Raw genomic sequence first — 20,618 nt, 5'->3', positions numbered from 1 at the left:
TTTGAGGACATTTTAACCCTGTGAGAACTTTTTAGTAAGTCCTCACAAGGTCAAAGGTCCTTTTTGAGGTTTAAGACTTTTAATTCTAGCATTAAGGTTGTGCATTATGTCTTGGAATGTCCCCACGAGTAAGTGTGTGTACTTGTTTTTACATCTTTGTGAGTTCTTTGAGGACATTTTGTCTTGGTTGAACAACTTTTAAAGGGTTTTTATTATAAGTAGGTGAGTGTTTGTGTGTGTGTGTGTCTGTGAGTGTGAGAGAGGGATAATATTGGTATTTTAATTTCATTTGCCGGTTTGAGTGATGACAACAAAACAACGTGACCTGACCCTTTGATTTAGTTACACTTTCAACGTCCTGATTTAGTTCAAGTTTTGCTTTTCTCTTGCATTTATTGGTGTCATGTTTTTCTCATTTTTCTCCCCCGTTTTATTTTGTATTATAAGTTCACCTTATACTCGCCTCCTCCTGTCGCTCTCTTTTTGTTTTCTTGTTCTCTGTGTGTGTGTGTGTGTGAAATAGTCACTTTTAGGGCATCTTAAATAGAATAATGTTATATTTGAAATGAATACGCATTAGTTGTAAAACAGCAGTAACTTCTCCATTAAGTCCACAATTTCACCAAATATGTAACATTAGTTGTGTCGATTATTGTCATGCACAAGTGGCTGGCATTGTTGCCTCACAGCAAAACGGTCACCAGTTTGAATCCCATTTGGATCGCTCTGTATGGAGTTTGCATGTTCTCCTGGACGCTCTAAAATGACTTTAGGTGTGTGAGAGGTTGAATTATTGTACGTCTCTGTGTGACGGACGGCTGACCTGTCCCAGGTGTCCCCCATCCCCTTTGACAGTCCATCACGTGGAGGATGAAGCGGTAGAAAATGAATGAATGAATGCGTACGTGTTACATATTATATCTTTAATCTAATCCGCCTGTTATAGTCTCTCGTGTCCCTGTCTGCGTGCTGACAGAGGAAGGACAGCACTTTGTCTGTGTGTGTGTTTTTAGTCCTGCTTTATCTCCAGTCCAGTTCCTCTCTCTCCACCCTCTTGTTGTGAAAAGTCCCACGTGCAAATCAAGCACGGCTGGCTCGCTCTCTGATCCACTTCCGGATTTCTTCTCCACACCAGCCGCCAGCAGCGGTCACACGGATGAGGGGAGATCTGCCGAGCGTCTCTGCTGCAGCATCTCTGCACTCCTGTGGGATTAGAGCTGCGCTGCATTCCCACCGTCAGCAGCCATCACACACACACATACACACACACACACACTGGTTTCCATGACATCAGAGGACATTGCAGTGACTTACATTTATTTCCTGGACACTTAATCTCACCTTAACCATAATTATTGTTAGCCTAATCCTAACCCTGACCTCAGCCTGACTTTAAAACATGTCTTCATCTTGATGTGTGTCCTCATAAGGAAGACAAGTCCCCATAATGTGACTGTGTAAACAGATGTAGGTCCCCACAACATAAGGAATACCAAGTACACACACACACACACACGGGTTTGTGTAGCCAGGATTCTGGATTGACTTTCATTCATGTGGACAGCTTCAACAAAACTCATCCCTTAACCTTAATTCGTCAAAGTGACAATTCAGGTTTTTTTTAAAGGGTGCACAATAAGGCCTTGTTTAGGCCACGCCCACACAGAAACACCACAAAACCTACCAACGATCTTTTTCTTTGCTGTTGTCAAACAATGTTCCCCTGTAAAGACGTAAACATTACAGATAAACAAAATTAAGTTTTACTTTTGTGCAACAACTTTACAGACCCAAATCCGATTTATAAACATATCCAGATTGTATTTAACTTGATTCTTTTTGGACAGTCTGAACAGCTAAAAAAACCCTACGAGATTTGATTTTTCCAAAGCCGATTCAAACCACATACGGAGGTGGTTTCAAATGTGATTCTAGTCGGATTTTTTACAGATCCGCTTCAATCTGAACGTCTCGGTTATAGTTTAAATAGTTTAAAATCAGAATAAAGTTTGCACAGAGGCTCCACATAACATGGGACAGAAACAGGCACAGATTTCTGTCAGGGCATGCACTGGAGACTAGATCTGATAGGGATCTGATCACTTATATATAATGTGAACAGCTGGTCAGGAAGATCAGATAATCCAACGATTATATTGTGAGAGAAAATGATAATCTTAAAAAGCCAAGTAAGTTTAATTACGCACATATTCTTATAACCAGACCCTGTGTTCAATATAAACAGCCATAACTTAGAGATAAGACACAAACTAGGCACCTTTTTTAAGGTTCCCTCACTAGATAATGATGCCTTTTACTCTTCAGATGCCTTTTACTCTTCCTCCTGTCTGCAATAAAACCTTCCAACTTAACTCCAAACAAAGGCTTTAGTTTCAGGAATCAGAATAAGAACTGTAAACAGTTTTATTGCCAAGTTAGTTGTAAACATACAAGGAATTTGCTTTGAACATAAATAACAACATATAAAAAAACTTCTGTCACGTAAAAGTGGATTTTGGAAAGAGTTTGAAAAGAGTCTAATTCTACAACACTGAGCAGTGAGCGAGAGAGTGAGAGTGAGAGACAGAACTCTGGGATGAGGTGGAGCCTGAGGAGGACATAAAACTGCTCGTGGGACATGTCCAAAAACTTTTCTTTGCCTGGTTGGCAGCAGAGCTGGACACGCGACTGCAGCCGGGACGGTGTTTGGACGTGACGTGAAGCAAAGAGGAGGACGTTCTAAACCCTTTATAGACACTTTGGATGACCAATGCTTTATTTCTCTATTCTCTTTACGTTGATGTTTTTACTGCTGTGTTGTTACAAACGCTTGTTCAGGTGATTTTATTGTTGAGCACATCTCCTTATCACTTTTCCAGCCCAGCTATCTATGACATGTCTGTTGGACGGAGAACTGATAAGGGTATGTGTCTGACACTTTACGTCTCTGATAACTGGACAATATGCTGCCACTGAGATCTTTGAAAAGTCCTATACTGTACGTTCACTCAAAGTGACAATTCGTGTCTTTTAATTTCTGTTCCGGTCTAATATTTTACATTTGTAACTGGGTTTTTTTTTTTTTTTGATTGAATGTGGCGCTTGAATCTCAAAATATTGGCACATGACGACCAGTGTCATCTTTTCTAATGCATTTTATAATTTCTAGATTTAATTTTCATCTTCTACAAAATGAAATGTTACCTTTATTTCAGCATGGAGAACAGTGTGTGGTGGCATATTGTCAAACCACCCAGTTGATCAGGCTTCACGCATCCCTATTTCATAATTTTGTTCACTTATTTTATCTTATAGTCAGAGTTTGCAAACATGAGGAATAAATACAAGTAAAAATGTCCAGATTTACAGACACTAGTGTCTGCTTTGCAAGAAAAAAAGCCGTTAGAGACCTGGTTATTATTCCCTGTAACTGAAATCTAACATTATTCCTTATTTACAAGCATGCAGATGTCATATATTGTCATTTAAAAGCATTTTATTTGTATTATTTGCTTTGTGTTTAACATTACCCTGTTTTTTTTTATTATTATCATTATTTTATTGTCCCGGCGTTTCTCTAAATGATATTTTAAAGCTTCTCCGTTTGCTCTTGAGTGGAGCAATAAAACACTTTAGTCATGTAATGATATACTTTACTGCATATATGATGTGTCTCATATAACCACCAGACCTGGCAGATGGTCGGGGTGGGCCTGTGTGAGAGAAAGAAATTACAATTTTGGTGCAGATGTGAATTGTTGTTGTGTATTTTTCCAACATTCCAACTTTAAAAAAAATCTGACAAAATGCTGAAAAACTAAAATAATCATAACTCAAATTTTTTTTTAATTTTGGGATCAGTGTCTGACTGAGCATATAATTCCAGAGACTGCAGCTACAGCAGTCAACACTAGGGGGTGCCATTTCACGACTTTTGCCGAGCAGCTGACTGTAACTTGTTGTACACTCTCACATACAAAAAAAAATAAAAATACAAATACACCCAACGCTCATTTAATGACATCCCCAATAATGAGCGCATGCAATCAACTCGGATAATCCAGGCGATGATGGAGCGCACGCGTGGAGAACACAAGGTCGGACAATGTCGCGTGAAGCTGATCCTCGCGGGAGCAGAGGAGACGAGGAGTTATTAACCTGTACTTTAAGAAAGCACTCACCTGTCAGGTGAAGGGCCCTCCGGCTTCATCCAGACTGATTTGTTTGACAAATCTTTATTTATTTATTTATCTATTTAAAAGAACACGCCGTTATACCTTGAAAAAAGAAAAGAAAAGAAAAGAAAGAATACTTCTCCAATCAGTACACAGCGCTGCTGCTTTTGAAGTCTTTTTTTTTTTTACCTTTGGCGCCGCTGCTGCCATTATGAAGCCATTATTTATTGTAGTTTGCACACATTATTGTGTTTACAACTCTGTCTGTGTGGCACAATTTGCATGACAATGAGCACATTTACTCTCCACATTTACTCTCCTCTTTGGCCGCAGTAGCTGGACTCTTTTGTTCCCCCCCCAAATTACGCAAAATAAACGGAGGAATAAGTTGTAATAACTTGTATGAATGTCCCTTAATTTTGTGAGAATCGTGTGGATGAAGTAGAAGAAGAAGCTCATTGCTCATGCTTTCCTGTTCTCCTGGTAACTATGGAAACTATGTTTTTTTTCTCTCTCTCTTTTTTTTTTTAATGAAGAACTTGATTTTTGATCGCATAACGCCCTCTTTGATTAATTTGTCGTGGTTCCCCCCCCACCCAAAAAAAAACAAAAGTTACCACCTGCGTCGGCTGCCGAGCAAAGGTCACGCAGAGTTTATTTGTGGAAGAGTTCACCACAGGAGGAAGCCATCGTCTCCTCAAAGCACCAGCTAATCAACAACAATAATAATAATAATAATTATAATTAATAATAACAATGTGTGACATTGTGTTCCACGTGTTTCCTGTACGTCGTTGGAGGGGACGGCTTGCACGTGCGCGTGTTCTAATTAAAGCGTTTGATGACGACGTGAAGCAGAAGAAGAAGGTATTGGAGAGAAAGTCTGTGATGTGAGATAGTCAATACATCTACAGCTCCCCTCTTTAATTAGACACAAAGACGAAAAAAAAAAGAGGAAACCATCTCCATGACGACACAATAAAAAGATAGCGGCACAGGAGGACGGCCGCTTTGCCGTGTGCATGTCTGAGGAAGCAGGAAAAGGGCACCGTGCACTTGACGACTTACATTTTTGCGATCTATTAATAATCTGCCCGCTAATTTATTTTGACACGGGATCAGCTGTGGCAAATTTAGATGCGGCTAATGATGATGTAAAAAAAAAAGAAAGAAAGAAAGAAAAAGGCCTGCTTGTAGATTTTCCCTTTAAAGAGAGTCCTAAAATCGAGTGGGTAATACTCATCATCATCGTCTACAACTAACAACACACACACACACCACCCACCACTGATGCTGTGGAGCTCCCCCACCATCATCTGTTGCCATGTGCAGAGTGTTTACACAAGGAGGCATCCACCGCCACCGAAGCCAAGGCTTGTTCTGATCCTTCTACGTCAGACGACCACAGGGGGAAACACTGAAACAACACTGAAATAACGCCAGGGTGCAAACCTGAGACACCGACAGGACCCCCGGCAATTAATTATTTGGAGGGGGATACGCTGCGTCTGCCGGGACTGCTCTGTATCCATGTGGAGCTCAGCAGTTACTATGGCTTGTCACGGCAGCAGAGCAGAGGGCTCGCACTAATTGCTACGAGCTTCTTACGTCAGAGTTTCGCTCGCCGGTGACATTTATGACACCGGAGATAAAGCTCGCAGGCCTGGAACTTGACAACAACTATTTAAAGCACAGGGGAAAAGGCTGGGTGGTGGTGGTGGTGGTGGTGGGTGGGGTCGAGGTGTGTTTGCGTTTCACTTGTGTGTGCATCTCATGCCAAATAATGAGGTGGATACACACACACACACACACACGGGATGCAAAAGAACCTGTGAATTCATTCAAGTCGAGACGTCACCGCATGGGAAGTGGCCGCGTGTACGATTCTGTGCCTCATTAAAAATGTGTTTCTTTTAACAAACTGGGTTTTTTGGGAGTCCCGAGTGGTTCTGCAGCTGCTCTGTGACACTGGGTTTTTGCACTTTCCCTCTCCTTCACCACCTCCTCCTCCTCCTCCTCCAGCTCCTGCTAAAGGATGCTGACTGACAAAACCTGGTGAGGGTGACTTGTGAGCAGCAGCCTGCCAGTGACATTTACATATTTTCATGCCTCTCTTGTTTCTCTCTCTCTCTCTACGTCAACTTTGTCAGAAAATCTGGAAGTGTGTTAATAAGAGCCTAAAATGGGCATAAATGTTTTTTTCCGCAATAAACCAACACACACACACACACTTTGAGACTAGCTGATGTTTTGAGACTTGCTGGCGTTTTGGGACTTACCAGTGTTTTAGGACTTGCTGGCGTTTTGGGACTTACCGGTGTTTTAAGACTTGCTGGTGTTTTAGGACTTGCTGGCATTTTGGGATTTTGGGACTTGCTGGCGTTTGGGACTGGTGTTTTGGGACTTGCTGGCGTTTTGGGACTTACCGTTTTAGGACTTGCTGGCGTTTTGGGACTTACGGTGTTTTAGGACTTGCTGGTGTTTTAGCACTTGCTGGTGTTTTAGGGCTTGCTGGCGTTTTGGGACTTACCGGTGTTTTGAGACTTGCTGGTGTTTTAGGACTTGCTGGCATTTTGGGACTTGCTGGCGTTTGGGGACTTACCGGTGTTTTGGGACTTGCTTGTGTTTTGGGACTTACGGTGTTTTGGGACTTACCGGTGTTTAGGACTTGCTGGTGTTTTAGGACTTGTTTTGGGACTTACGGTGTTTTAGGGCGTGCTAGTGTTTTAGTACTTGCTGGTGTTTTTTTTTGGGACTTGCTGAAATGTTGGGACTTGCTGGCATTTTGGGACTTGCGGTGTTTTAAGACTTGCTGGTGTTTTAGTACTTGCTGAAATGTTGGGACTTGCGGTGTTTTGGGACTTGCCGGTGTTTTGGGACTTGCCGGTGTTTTGGGAATTTGTGAATCTGCAGCTCATTTCTCCTCCTACATGTGTTTTGGGTCGTTGGAGTGTGTTTGCCCCGGAGTTTTAATGATTTCTTTGTTATCCAGAGCAAAGAAATTAAGAAAATATTCACATTTAAGAAGCTTAAACAATAGGAAATCTTGTTTTAATCATGAAAAAAGCTTCAAAGCGATTAATCGATGATCAAAATAGTTGTCAATTACTTTAGAAATCAATTATTAATCGATTAATTGTTTCAGCTCTAGTTCATAGGTCACATACTCAGGCTTTATGTATTTGTTGAGTCAAAGTTATCATTCATTTCATATCACATTTGTCAGTAGTGATATAAAGCGATAATTATGCAGAAGTCACAAAATTAGCCTTTTTTTCTTTTTGTTCATAAAAATGAGTCGAGTGAACTTTAAACTGTGATGTATTTTCATTATTTCACAAATTAAATTAAATTTTAAACATTTTCAGTACTTTTTTGCTCAGGTGTGTTTATATAGTTGGTGAATGAAATGAAAGACATTTTTTTATCAGATCATCAGGGATGTCAAACAAATGGTCTGAGGGCCAGAATCGGCCCGCTGGAGGGTCCAATCCGGAAGCATTTGTCTGAAATATTATATTTTTCAGGGTTTTTTTTCCACCATGATCTGTAAATTAAAATGTGTAAAACTTGCATAATTTTATTGAGATTACACGAGAAATATTTTGAGTTCTTATTGTTTATAGGTTATTATGCTATACCGGTCCGGCCCACTTGAGATCAAATTGCGCTGTACGTGGCCCCTGAACTAAAATGAGTTTGACACCCCTGCTGTAGGTTGTGCTGAAAAAAAAAGGATATAAGACACTCTTATATTGCACATTCTTATAGCCTCTGTACATACTGTATGTTTGAACATAGTTAAGAGGAAAAAACAGCTTAAATGCTCTGTGTTCAAGGCACACTGAGATGAGATGTGTTTAATTTCTTTTGGGATAATTCTGAGTCTCTGGTTCTAATATTTTGGGCAGTTTTAAATGTTAGTGCAAAACTGTAAATTGAGTGTTAATAAGAGACTTTTAAGGACTTCCATTGACTTCATTGACCATTTGGACAGCCATGACCAGTCCATGCCAAACCCTCTATTCAAATCTTAGCCTTTAACTTCTCCCTCAGAGAAGTCCTCACAAAGATAGGTTTGAATTGTCCTCACACACACACACACGTGCATGGCCTTTGCCATTCACTTCACTGGCCTCCGCAAATCGTGAATCAATCGACCTTTTCAGCGGAAAGTGACATCAGAACGCACAGGACGGAGACCAAAAATAGGTACAATTTCCTTAAAAGCCCCTTTTTCAACGTGCGACACACGGACACACAAGTGACAACACGTCACCCGTTTGTTCAATAAGCGAAGCGTAAACTCCTTATTGTCTCAAAGCCATGTTGTTTTTGTTATTACTGTTATTACCAACCAAAATCACTGTGGGGAGGAGACTGGATGTCCCCAAACGTGTTTGAAATAAATGAAATGGCATACTGATACATATAAAGTACAACACGTTACATAAGTAATGTGTCAGAATTTGCCCCCAGTACTCTAAAAACACAACATAAACCATTAAAAACACATCTTTTTTCCTGTGTTTCACTTCAGTAACTCCATCAACACCAGTGTCATGATTCGACGTCACACTTGGCTGTGAAGAAGTGTGTCAGCACTGGATCGCCTCCGCCCCTCACTTCAAACATTCATCATCAGCCCCTAAATATAAACAGCGCGGATCCCGGCGTCGACTGCAGTGTCTCAGATACATGAACACCGATGCACTGCAGCTTATCCAGGAATTTGCACAATTTCCAGTACTTTATATTCCCACTTGACCTCGTCACCTCCTCTCTAACAGCAGTGCAGTCATGTTAAAGACTCAGTAGTGTGGAAGAGTCGTAGAAAGTAGGTTCTTGGGTCTTCAGTAACTGATATCTGCATTTTTCCTTGTTCTCAGCGCGTGAAGACACCTGGAAAATGCAGCCATGTACAGAAAAAGACAGAAAAAGGGCAGATTTGAAGCCCAGTCCACGGTCAATAACCTGGATTCCATTCAAATGTATCTCAAATCTTTCAAAAAATGTCCAACCTCTGATTTTAAAGGTAGAGTGATGATGAAGTTGCATGTTACATCAGATTTCCCTTCCAAGAACTTGTTGGAGAACCTTTGTAGCCTTCAGTCAGACCTTCATACCTCAAAAATAAGTGCATTTTCTCTTCTATTGTGGGGTATATTGTAAAAACATGGTGGCACAAAATGGCTCAGAAAAACACCTTTATGACATACCCAAAGTAAATGAAGAATTGCTCCACAATATGAAGGTCCATGTGCATGTTCTTGGTGTTTAAGGACATCTAGGGACCTTAGTGATAGAAATATTGTCTCTGAGTAAATTGATCTCCTTCAGCAACTCCTTGACGACAATGATATTATAAATGACTGTTTTCAAATATAAAGAGCCGAGCAATGCAAATTTAAAACGTTTTATAAGAGCTCAATCATAAGCATAAGAGAAAACATTAATATTCACATTAAACCAATGAAACAGCCTTCCTAACAGGAAGTTGCTGCACTTTCTCACGTGTGTAGAACAAATTTGGTTTTTGCCACAATCCTCTCCCTACCGTGGCCTCCACATGCCAAAAAAAGAGTGTTGCTCTCTCTTATTTGTCCATTCAGGCTGCCGTAGAAACACGTAAAGCAAGGCCCTTGACAAAAGTACACAAAAAGGTTCTACATTTATACAAACAAACTTACGGGTAGTTTATTCAATTTATACAAATAAAAAGTGTCCTTACAATCTCACCCACTGTACATTTAAGCTAATAAGCTATTGACTGTATATGTTCAGCTTTATTGTTCCTTTTATTCCAATCATCCTCATTACAACTATTGTCTTTCAACAATGGCAACAACAACGAGCACTGTGATTGTCATGGCGACATGCCTGCACTCGGATCAATGGCTGTTAATGGTAACAAACAAAGGAAACAATAACGTCCCCCGGCAGTTTATTCACCGAGTGTCACGTCTGAGACGTTAAAGAATATCCTTACGTGAAAAGGGGTGAAGAGTACAACGACAGGAAACACATCAATATCTGACAAAAGACGCTAAATAAGACCAGCGATCGCCCTGACAGTGGACTGTAACGGTGTAAATGTTGACCACACGTTGTTCAGAGCTGCTGTTTGTGTGTGTGTTTGTGTTGGTGGGAGTCTGTGTTTCTTGTGTGTGTGTGTGTGTTTTTTCTCGGTGGTCTCAGTTGGACGTGTGGTGGTGCAGCAGCAGCAGCGTGGTGGTCAACTCCCCTCGGAGACATGATCAGAGCGCCGCTTCCCTCTAATGATGCTACTCCCAGGGATGACTCATCTCCCAGCTGACAGACAGTGCTTTATTAGTTTCTGCAAGATAAACGTCTGCCTTTCCATCCCTTCCCAAAGTCACATCTCGAGGGTCAGTGGAGGCACGGTCCTTCATTTGGTTTATTTATAAACCCGTCCCCCTATCCCTTTGCTGCTTCTCCGAGCTTCTCCACACACCTGGCTGTGCATAGCTGATCACATCGATCGAGCCAAACCTCCACTAACTATGAGCACTCAGCGACAGCAGCAGCAGCTTTCAACTGCCTCAAGTCCAACGTCTTATCTCGTCCGTTTAAATGTCCTCGCACCAAAATGTCAATCAGATTTCTGCTGTCAAATGTCACACACACACACACACACACACAGTGGAGACGTCGAGATAATACCTGAAATCTTTCTCTCTTCTTTTCTTTTTTTTTTGTGCGGTGCATGTGACGTTGTCAAAAATAAAAAAAAACACTGTCTCCACACTGAATAATGTATTTAGATATGAGAAAACAAATCAGGCAATGGCAGTTATTTTTAACTCAGGGAGCGTATGAAAATATTTCTTATTTTTCTTTTTGGACCCCCAAAAAGGATCCACTAACACTTTATATTACAGTACAGTAAGAACATGGTGAACTAATATCACTTTATCTTATTGTAATTCACTGTTTGGTAAACGTGTGCTACTAAGGATATTTTGTATCCTTAGTAATGTTATGTAATTTCCAAAATAATATCTAGGAAACATCATGGTAATGAGGAATCAGAATTAGAACTTACAATATTATAATGTTGAAATAATTTCTCCCAGTCTTATTACCAAACTACCACTCAGTGATTGCCGGAATAACGTGGTATCACCATAATATCAATTAGTAATAATAGTAAATCAATGTATAAAGACATGGTTATTGTTGTTGTTGGTGCTGGTCGTAGTGTAAGTTGTATTATCAGCTTGTGTAGTGTTTTAATTACAATGGTCTAACGTGATATTTTGATTTTCTTTGATTTCTGCCTGTTTTTATATATTTATAGAATAATTGTGCATGTTAAATATGTTTTTTAAGGTGTATATATCCAAACAAACACTTTTACTTCAAGATGGTGTACACTATCATCCTAAATATTATTTAATTTCAACATCATAACAGATTATCATGATATGGTTTTAATTTCTGTTCATTTTTTAATGATTTTATTTATTCATTATTAATTTTATTCATTTAATTATGAATTCCAAAATCCTAGCAATTTTGAAACAGTCCCTAATCTGAAGCTATTTAAAGCTGCAGTGTTATAACGCTGCATCCATATACAATGTGAAAACTACTCTTTTTTTTAAAGATAAACTAAGTCACACTTGTGCCTCACTGTTAAGCTGTATGTCTTTGTTTTGTTTTTTTTTGCTTCAATCTCACCACTCACCTCACACCAGGAAGCTGTTTCCAGCTCAGTCAGCACCAAAACTGCAGAAAGACACAGAACATTTAGTGTTTAGATAATCTGCTCTGATAATAAATGGACTAAATGTGACCAGATGTGTTTAAACATTTAAAAAAGATGATGTACATTCTGTTTATTTGGAAGCAAACCCTCAAATCTAAACTATAATAGCAGGAAGACATGATAACTATACCATAAAAGACGTGACTCCCATTCTTTAAAACAGAAAGTGCACGTAGGGATAAAAAACCCACTCATTTTTCGACATATTCCACACTTGTGTTGGTTTGCTGATGACCCCATTCAGCTCCATCCGCAGTCCTCTGGGGATTGGGCTCTCTTCGCGCTCCTGGATTAGGAATCACATTAATCATCTCTAAAAATACAGACAAATGCTTCTTGTTGGTGTAAGCAGTTCAGTTGTTATTATTATTATGATGAAAAGTTCATTATTTGCTCTTCTGTCTTCAGTAAAACAAACGTGTGTGTGTGGAAAACGAGGGAATTTACTTGGCTCAATTTGGCATTTTTAGGACATTTTAGGACACTGCAATTTAAAGGGGAAAGACATTCAACGTTAATTGGGTAAAAGGGTTACCGCTGTAGTTCTGTAAGGAGTTTATAGAACTAGAGAAAGCACTCAGGGAGCGTATCCATATCTGGATTAACAAAAAATGTCATCAAAATCCATCATTTACTTCTTGAATTTAACAGCTTCATCTCATTGGCCAGAGCATTAATCCCATAGATTTTACATTAAATCGGACGTAGTCTCCTTGTCTGGAGGTTGAAACCCATACGGAAGTCTCTACCACCTGTATTCTACTGAGTGACCATCAGGGGGCGACTGAATTGGTTGTAAAAGTACTTCTATTTTGATGTGTAATGTCAGTTTTCCTGATGAATTAATCGTCTCAGTTGCTATTTTAAAGTTTTAAAGTTATATATGATGGTCCCAATATTAGAGGACAATCAAAAAATGAGCATTTCACGTATTCGGGGATTGGACACCATGTGATTGACAGCTTGTTCCTATTTGTATACAGCACGTCCCCTCCATCTGTGACACTAACACAGCAGCTATACTATCGTCTCATGTTTGCAGACGTCCAACGCTTGTTTTGAGCTCACACGGTAAAAACATGTCGTATGTGAGAGAGACTGCGTCGCAATTTAACAGCTTCAGAGTCATTGTGGTGGTTATATGTCTTGTCTCCACTGCCCCCTACTGTCTGTTAGCGGAAAACAGGATTCTCATGCAGCCCTGTATAAAATCAATTAGGATATGGTGCATGAAATTTAACTAAAAACAAAATACAAGAAAACATATTTAAAATCTCATGATAAAAAAGGGAAGTTAATATTACATAAAAGGGTTAAAATATGTGTTAAAGAAGTATATAACATGTGCAGTTGAATAAATTAGACTATTTATAGTGAATATACATATATGCAGATTTTAATAAATCAGACTATTTACAGTAAAAATATAGATATATATGGGTTTTTAAGTTCATTACGTTTTGTAAAATACCAGCGTTCTGAGAGAGTAAAAGTGATAAATAAGCAGCGTTCGTGTGTGAACCTAACCTGTTACCTGTCTTTCTGTCAATCATTTCATTCCTGTGTTGTCATTGGTTGTCAGCAAACTCACGAGCCAATCAGGGTAAATGTATTGTTCAAGCGGCGGGACTAGCGCCGCAGAGTAGTGTGGTGCAGAGGTCATTGCGACTGAGACGCAGACGTTTTCAGCCGTAGTCGTGGTGTGGGCAGCATTTCTGGTTTATTTGTGGAGATTGACCACTCGTTTGTCTAAAATAAACTTTCTGTGTGGCCCGCGAGAGGTAAATATGATACTTATGTGAGTATTTTTGTGCTATATCTAACTGTTATAGTGTTAAGAGACTGGATGTGGAACGTGGTTAGCGATATGCTAGCTAGCGGTAGCATACGGAGCTAATGCTAATTCAACAATGTAATATTGTGGCTCAATACTATTCTTTAATTAGACGGACGTTGGAGATGGAGAGACGTCGAGACGGGTTTCCAACCCACGGCCCTGCTGTGTTTTTTTATCGTCTTCATTGGACGTTGCTGCTGTGTGCGTGTGTGCGTGAACCGTGACTGCCATTGTCATCGCCATTACCCACGTAAATCCTTCTAATCCATCCCGGGATTTGTGAGTACTGACAAATTATTGCACGTGCTTTTTTAAATTTGTTTTATGGCTCAGTTCTGAGTAAAGTGGCCGTTGCAGTTTTTAGGTCACACCGTACCTCAGCATCCATTATCAGGCAACGGGTTTCAATATTATTCCACACAGTGTGTGTTATATCTGCAAAAGTGTGTGGGCTTTTGAATAGTTTGGAGTATCAAATAATTGTGTGTTAACTGAGTACTGATATTTTTACCTTGTAAGGTAACTTAAACCAAAGGTTTTTTATTTATGTTTATTGTTTTTTCCCTTTTTTAAGGGTGTAAAAAGACATTTTCAATTTTATTTTGAAATCTTTTTTTTAATTCAATGTTTATACTAGGAAAATGAATTCCCTTGAATTTAATGTATGCAAATAAATACCTGTGAGGATTATTGCATTTAAAGTACTGTTGTGGTGGTCCTTATTCAACAGAATACCGTATTAGAAGCACAGAGCAAATAATTGTATATTTTTACAACAAGCTCTGGACTCTGCATGTTGGATGCACGTAGAGTGCACGCTTTGTGCGATAGACACAATTTTGATGTGCCTATCGCACGAATAATGCATTTGTGCTTTAACTTTGTATGTACAGTTGTCGTGTGTTAAATTAGCGTTGTGTCCGATGAGAACACAGCATGAGGGTTTTTATATCATTACAGCATTTGAGGAGTTATGCTCTGTTTTCAAAAATTTGATGCATCTACAATTTCAGCATCTACATCTATATGTAACAAAAAACACACATACTCATTTTTTTTTTTTTTTTCTTAGTTGTCCCACCCAGTACCTAGGACATGTAACATGGTTGACTCCATGTCTTGTGATCCCCGGACCTCTGTATTTTTTATTATTTATTTGTTTTATGATCATGTGGTGTTGGCAGCCAGATTGGACAGGGAGTGGACAGACAAGGGGAGGGGGAGTGAGTGGGAGGGAGGGAGGGAGAGAGGTGGACAACAAGATCAATGGTAGTGTATGGGGTTGTAACATTGAACAATTGAAATTATATAAAATAGACAGAACATTGTCGACAAACATAGACAACATTAGACTGACATTCAGGTACAGTTTCTATAGTAATCGTTAATAACCACATTAAGAGAGGGCGTCTGGGCTTACAACAGCTCCAGCACACATATCCCAGCTGACGTAGGGTGAAAGGCGGGGTCACAACCTGGACACGTCGCCAGTCCATCACAGGGACATGTAGAGTGTCCAATTTGCCTAATCCCCCAAATCTGCATGTTTTTTGGACTGTAGGAGGAAATCGGAGAACCCGAAGAGAACATGCAAACTCCAGTGTTTCATTCAACTTGATTCATTTTCAACAAGGCTTTATTGGTATGACCAACACACGCACAATTCCAAACGGAGAAGAACAGCCAGATTAATTTTTTACTATGATTTGAAAAAGCAAAACCCTTTGTTAAACCCATAGCAGCAGCTCTGCAGCTGACACACTCTCTGCGTGAGACGCAGCAGCAGCATATCAGTGACACATACACACACACAGCACGTTCATCCAGTGTGTCCCTGTGTCCTAAAAGTCACAATCAGCGCATAAAAACTAGCTGTGCAGCAGCACTGACGCAGAGCAATTAGCATTTGGTAAATTGCAGGTTTGGAGCGGTGTTGTTGCAGTGCAACTGCAGAGCATGTAAGTGATGACCCACTCTCTTCCTCCCTGATATCTACTTGCCAATTTGTGTGCAGTGATAAGCAACACTGGCTGGGGGCACAGATGAACGCAGATTTTCGAGGCCTTTTTTCTTTTGTGGATAGCTGGAGAGCAGCTGGATCCACGCCAGTCTCGGAGCCCAGCGGTTATCATCTGATGACAAATTAGCCTCTGTGGGCAGCAGCCAGTATGCTGCGACTTCTGGTGTGGATTTAAAATAAATCCTGCCAACACTCTGTCTTTCATTGGCCTTCGGCTGCTGCCACAGTGGCTGTGGCGGCGTGTGACGACCATGGCTGCACCTGTGCTGCTCACGCGGGGAGCATGAATGGAACTGTGCATCTGTGTGTTCCGCAAATATTTCACAATAAAAAGCCTTGTTTGATCATTGTGTGGACCCTGGAAGAGTTTGAAACAAGTATGACGATTATAAGTCAGTGGAAGGGCGAGTTGCCTTTCGACTGGGTTTAGGCTTTAGGTTCAATTCCTGGCTCCTTATTCAATGCCGATGTGTCCTCACGCACATGTGTTGTATGAAATTGTGAAACGGTAGTGTAAAGTCATCAAGTAGAAAACCGATATAAATAAGGACTCTTTACCATTTAAAACGGTCATTCATTTTCTACGGCTTTATCCTCCACATGAGGGTTACATACTGCATACACCCTGGATAACTTGCCAGTCAGAGGTCGCAGATTCAACCAAAGAAACATACAACCATTCACTCACTCACACTCGAAGACTTGACTTAAATATTCAGCGTATTTCTGCATGAAGGTTGGGCCGCGTGGTTGGTGTAGTGGTTAGCACTCTTGGCCTTTGCAGCAAAAAGACCTAGGGTTTGCGACCCGGTTGGAACAATGGTCTTTCTGCATGGAGTTTGCATGTTCTCCCCTTGTATGCGTGGGTTTTCTCCGGGCTCTCCGGCTTCCTCCTACAAAAAACATGCATTATGGGGATTAGGTAAATTGACCATAGGTGTTGGTGTGAATGGTTGTTGGTCTCTATACCAGTCCCTGTGATGGACTGGCGAACTGTCCAGAGTGTTACCCCGCTTATTGCCCTATGTCAGCTGAGATAAAGCGATAGAAGATGGATGAACGTGTAGAGGTTTTGAAACATGATGGAGCGTTTCTGCATGACACAATCAAAATATTAACCACTCTATATTTTATTTGCAAGGTGACACCTTGGATTGTTCCCTGTATCACATTGTTTTTGAAATTTGCATTGCATAAGGAACAATGATAAAGCAGAATACAATAATTGCACCCTTGACTGCATTGCTTCATATTGCGATTCTGATTAGTAAACAGCTAATTACTCAGTCCTCAGGGATGGATGTTAGACTCTCGTATTTGTAGCAAAAGATCATTTTCATTGTCCAGTTTGCCATGAACTGTGTGAGACTCTCTGTTCTCGTCTCATCTGACATTGTTCACGGCCTGACAACCAACACGCGGAGCGAGAAATTGGTGATGACGTCTACAATCCTGCAAGCAACCGAACCCTGCTCAAATGTGATTGACCGAAATATAGAAATGGGACACCAGAAAGCTTCCGTACACATATGGAGATTATATTCACAGTTCTGTATGAAACAAAAAAAATGTAATATGTAATACCCAAATAGAGCCGGGTGAATCAAAACTGTTGCTCTGCTTTGTGACCATTGTGTCACGGCGCACCTTGGTAATGACATGCACAGTGAACCTTTTGATCAGCGTTAATGACACCGCGCTCCGTGTCCGCTCAGCATTCACCGTGTGCCCGCTGAATAGAGAGCAGCATCTCAGGTTCAGTCTGAGGACAACACGCCGCCACAAGAGAAATTATATAACAGTAAACAGACACATCACGACTTGTCTTAAGTTGAATATGTTGCTATGGCATTGCTGTATTACCGCAAATACATTTTTTATGTATTTAAAGATGTGGATATTTTGATGTTAATGAATGAGCACCTCTACAAATATATATACGGCAGATAACACAGACTTCTAACCTCACATTAGGAGGAGGTGCGGGAGCAGACGAGTCATGCGTTGGAAAACTTCCCAGAAGCTTGCTGTGTGTCTTCATCTTCACAGGAAGTGTGCAAAATAAACAGACCACAATAGACGACACGATCCACAGCAAGGGAATAAAGGAAGTTACAACCTAGTTATGATACGGATGATCGAGAATTACTGAAAACATGAGCTATTTTTTAAATGAACAATTTAATTGCACACAAACAATGACAAAGTAATCTTGGATATTTATGACATCAAAAGAGATTACGGAAATCACAGTGGATAAAATAATTCGAGGCACCAGATGGAGCTGCATTAAGTCTAATAAACATGTGTTGGAACTTTTTCATCGTCTCTATATTTAGTCTCCGGTTGGAACCAAGTGGCAATTCACCCATCGTTTTTTTAACTGGCATTTTGAAGCCTCATAATCTTGCTCTGATGTCAATCAATCTGTCAGTAGTCACGTGCGAAAGAATGTACATGCAAGAATGTCTGTCTGTGTTTATTGCGCAACTGTCCAACGGGTCGCTTCAAAACCTAGCAAGTGACTTACAAAGAGGCAGTGGCGGAGCTAGACTTTAATCTTTGGGGTTAGGGTCATTAGGCAGCCACCGTAAAACTTACTTTAAAACGAAAGATTCACTGTCCATCAAGGCTGCTCATTCTTCTGTGGTAATCCTTCTTCTCCTAGTAAGGTGGATTACAACTCTCTGTAGTACATAGCGCCAAATGCTCTAGGATTCAAAGTGCAACTGGCTCCTTTCAACAAGATGAGCAGGGGTCCAGTGCCACCCGTGCCTCCCCTCTAGCTCCACCACTGCGAAGAGAACCAACTTTGTCGTTTGGATAAGAAAAGTAAGAGCTAGCTAAAGATATAGTGATAAAAGAACCATTTCCGCCCTCTTTACCCCCAGATATTCAGTTAATCTGTCCTTAAAAATCACATATCTGGAAAAATGTTTGCTTGACAGGCTTCAAACTTGGTAGGTGACTTTCTAAGGGAGCCAGTGTCTGCTGAGCCAACATTGTTTGGATAAGAAATGTACGATATATTGGTACTGCAGAGTCAGTTCCTCATAGACTTGTCACTACCCGAAATCCTCAGCATGCACGAAAGCGCGGCTACTTCCTGTTACTGTAGTTGTATTTCTACGACAGTTGCTCCTCATGAAAGAACTACAACAAAAAAATACAATATTTAATTTTAAACCTCCGAAGCTGCTGTGAATTGTTTCTGGAAGTAGCCATGTGTGAATAAACCAGGTTACCGGTTCACTGCACTACCAAACAGACTTATTAGCAACCAACACAGTCACCCTCTGACAGCCAATCAAGAATAGGTTCCCAGGTTCCATGGGCAAAGACTAAATCACTATATTTTAATACTCTTCAGTCGCAACCATAAACAGCAAAAGTCGAAAAGTAAAAAATCAAATATGAGGGTGTGCAGTTGGTGAGAATAAGTGAGCTCATCAGACCTCTGTAGCCCACTCCAGATCTCTGCTTAAGGCTCAGCTCAAAAATCACCCACTGAAGTGTTGGAGGTCAAGTCGTACTGTGGGCAATGAAGTACCACATGATAATATGCACTCACTGGCCTCTTAATTAGGCACACAGGACACGGAGTACAGGGGCAGCAGACGCGTGGCACCTGGTGTGGTCTTCTGCTTCTCTTTCATAGGTGGACTTCTTCAGACCCGGGTTGTATCGACTGTCTCTCACTCGATATGATTTGAATATCTAAGTAGATCTGCACTTTTTTGAACTATGCCACCTTCAAAGTCACTCAACTCACCCTTTCTTCTTCATCCTGATGCTGTATTTGAACTTCAACACGCTGTTTTGATAATGTTTAACAATGACATCCACAGCACTCAGCACAGACCTCTACCATGGCTGTGTTTTACGTAGCAGCACTCATTGGATTCACTAGATCTATAGAAATGTACCTGCTCATAGGTATTTCCATCTCTCATAAACATGACAAAATTGATCCTGATCTGTGAAGATGTCGTTGAGATATATCCAAACTTGTTAAATGGGACTTTTAAGTCTGTAATCTGGATCAGATCTAGGTGGAATTTAGTCTCCACAGGATCAGACACTCTAATGTGTCTGATATCTTGTAATATGCGGTCATGTGTACGCTTGCTGTTCAACATTTTTACCTGACAGACTCGTGGAACTTTTATCTTCAGTTGTATGTTTCCCTATTGTCTATTTTTGTGAGTGCTGAGAGGAAGAGCTTAACTTTTCTATCCCTTATGTTTTATGCTGTATCTCATGTATATACTGTATTATTTCATTTGTTCTTGGGCTCCACGTGTGTCTGACTGGTGTTTGTTTTATTCACTTTTTGTCAGATATTAAACTAACATAGGCCCTGGCTTCTTTTACTCCAACAGAGCACAGAGTGTGAGTGTGTGTGTTTTTCTACACACATCTACACACCAAAATCCATCTAGTTGATACTATTCAGTCGGCCGATTATTTTTGAATTAAACAGGTGTACCTAATGAAACGCCTGCTGAGTGTCTGAATCTGAATTGTACGGAGCCCACCTGACATGACATGGTAAAAAAATAAAATAAATTGTGCCCACGAATTAGCTATAACGTGCGCGCAAAATACTTATTTTGTGGCCACGAAGTACGTTTAATGTGCGCACAAAAATACAAATGAATAATATCATTCCTGGACACCTGGGTAAGCAAATCGAGCGGTGTTGTGCTGTTATTGTCGCCGGTAAAGAAACCTGCCTCTCAATATTCTGTTTAAATGCCTCTCTGTAATAATGGTTCCTTGCAATGACCGATT

Source organism: Solea senegalensis, linkage group LG10, assembly GCF_019176455.1.
Source record: "Solea senegalensis isolate Sse05_10M linkage group LG10, IFAPA_SoseM_1, whole genome shotgun sequence".
Classification (NCBI taxonomy): domain Eukaryota; kingdom Metazoa; phylum Chordata; class Actinopteri; order Pleuronectiformes; family Soleidae; genus Solea; species Solea senegalensis.
Note: the sequence above shows the minus strand (reverse complement) of the source record.